The sequence below is a fragment of the Chrysochloris asiatica genome, unplaced genomic scaffold (assembly GCF_000296735.1).
Source record: "Chrysochloris asiatica unplaced genomic scaffold, ChrAsi1.0 scaffold00068, whole genome shotgun sequence".
Classification (NCBI taxonomy): domain Eukaryota; kingdom Metazoa; phylum Chordata; class Mammalia; order Afrosoricida; family Chrysochloridae; genus Chrysochloris; species Chrysochloris asiatica.
The window spans coordinates 7157941-7160578 of NW_006408586.1; the positions used below are offsets into that span (position 1 = coordinate 7157941).

Consider the following 2638-nt stretch of genomic DNA (forward strand, 5'->3'; position numbering starts at 1 on the left):
TTTACGGGAGCAGACTGCCTCATCTTTCTCCCACGGAACCGCTGGTAGTTTCGAACTGCTGACCTTGTGGCTCGCAGCCCGATTCGTAACCACTACGCTACCAGAAACTCCATATAGATATTATAATGAATGAAATTATTCAGTCACATAAGGACAAATATTGTATAAGACCATTATTGTAAAAAATTAAGAAAGATACTCATATCAAAAGTAAAAAAATATTATTTGTTGGTTACTAATGGTGGGAGGGAGGTGACGGTAGAGCACAGGTTAGGGGATAGACACATAATAGTTGGGGTGTTGGGGAGGACAATACACAAGAAGGAAAGGGAGGGCAAAACACAAGTAGAGGAAGGGAATTGAAGAAAGAACAAGATACACAGGAGAACACTTAGGTTTGTATGGGCTAGTTGGGACAGAGGTTGATAGTGATATATGTTCAACCTTGGAACAACAGGGATCTGTGATACAGGGATCAAGACATAGTCTGAATGGGTAAAAAGGGGAAATAATGTTAATATGCTTGACTGTCTTATGAATATTGCTTTCCTTTGCCTACTATTGTAAAATAGACACTTAAGCAGGATAGAAAAGAATATTAGGAAATATAGTTACAGAAAGTTTGTAAGCCCATCTTCAGCCTATAAATAATTGGGGTTCTAGAACTTGCCCAGTAAAATAGGCTTCTTATAGGACCTTAGGTGGAATCCTGAGTCCCATCCAGAACCTTCTGAGGTGGGCCATTCCCACTTGATAGGACACACAGACCAGCCTGGAGCAGCTAGAGGAACAGAAGATACTTCTTGAAAGAAAGATCAGCAGGAAAAAATCTAAAGTAAAAATGGCAGTCTGATTAGCTACTACAAGAACAAGCATGTTGTTTTCCGGGAAGCCATCAAGTAAGGCGATCAAGTCCCTTCAGGACAAGCCCCCCTCTGAGACTGAAACTCAAAGGGAACACATGAACAGGCATGTAAGCTTGCTGGTGACCATGTTGGTCTACGAGTTAGCAATGAAGAAATGGGCTAAGTTTGACCACCTTCCATAGACTTCTGTTTACCTGGAGATGTGAGAGAGAAGAGGAAGTTCTGTTTGGTCCTAAGTGTGGTGAGACTTATGGGCTCTTGAGCCCATGAACACGGACCTAGCCACAGAGGGCTAGAGCTGAGAGTGAAGCATCCAGCTGATATGAAAGGAGGGGAGATGCACAAGAACGCTCTAACTTGAAGATAGTACCCATTTGACATAGGTTTGATGACTTGATGATCAGAACTTGAGTAGAGGGAGATGAAGAAATTTGATAAAGGAACCAAGTGTAAATTGCTACAATTTGATGAATTTGACCTATACCTATGGATGTAGTATCTTAAGACACCAACTGAGAGGAAAGTAGTCTTCACATCAAGTATCAATGCTAGCACCTCTGTATATAGGGTTGATAGGGACGGGCAACTTAGACAATGGCTACCTAAACTGTATGGGCTATAAAGACCCAAAGTGATTAGCTTACAGGTTTTCAAGAGGGAGCTTACTTTCAGAGTTTTCGGGGTAGATAGAATCCCCACTGAATAGTTTTCCTCTTGTCTAGATAGGTCTGTGAAAGGAAATGGAGATAAGATTTTCTTTCCTGTAAAAAGAAGCTTCATTGTTTCCATTTGGTCCACGGCTTGGATAAAGAGGGGCTCCAGGGTGTTGATTATGTTGCCTCTGTGGCTGGAGAGCAAGGTTCAGGCAGAAGGTCTGAGGAGAGCAGGGGAATGTGGAAGGCCCTTCATGGGTTGTGAATCCCCACAGGCTATTCCCAGTCATGCTTGAGGGTGAGCCTGTCGAACAGATATTCTCCCAGCCCTGCTTGGGGCCCAGCTATCCTATGCATGTTGGTCAAGTGGTCACCCATCTTCTTGATAATTTTCACCTCCTTGTCAAGGAAATGATTCTCCAGAAAGTTACATAGGTGGGAGTCTGTGTGTGTACCACCCACAACATGCAGATCCAGAGGGACTGGCTCAGGTTCTTCTCCAGGGACAGGGCGGTTTCATAGCATCCAGGGTCCTTCCCCACTCATCTTGGATGACTTCTGCACATCCTGGAAGAGAACATAACCACCATGATGGTTTTGCATTTTTAAGAAATGCTCAGCACCCTCATGCTTCTCCTTCACCAACTCATGGAAGAAGTGTCCCACACCTTCCAAGACCACATTACTGAGATTAAAATAGAAGCCCAGAGAGAACTAGGTGTAAGAGGCCACAGATGCAGATTAACAAGACAGTTGATGCCAGCCTCCACTTTGGGGGAATCATTCTGATGGATCTGAGAGCTCATGTTTGGTTGAAGATTTGGAGTTAACCAGACACAAAAGAAATGGTGTTTAGCTTGTCCCGGTAACAGGGAATGCTCAAGAAAATTGTCCTGGAGGAGAGATTGCACCTAAAGAGGATATTAGAGGTTGTCTGAGGCTGTAGGTGTGGGAGTCCCGGGATATTTTCCCTCCAAACACTGTTGAAGCAAGAGAGAGATCCACAGATCCAAGGTGTGAGCCTCAGGGATAAGATTCTTATGATTTAGTAGTAGCGTAGTGGTTACGAATCAGGCTGCTAATCTCTTGGCCAGCAGTTCAAAACTACCAGCTGTTCTG

At 43.9% G+C, this 2638-nt stretch overlaps 1 pseudogene; it reads right to left on the reverse strand.

Annotated features, from left to right (window-relative positions):
* Positions 1–1795: 1795 nt before the first annotated feature.
* Positions 1796–2349, reverse strand: LOC102813932 (annotated as a pseudogene).
* Between the last annotated feature and the right edge of the window lie 289 nt (positions 2350–2638).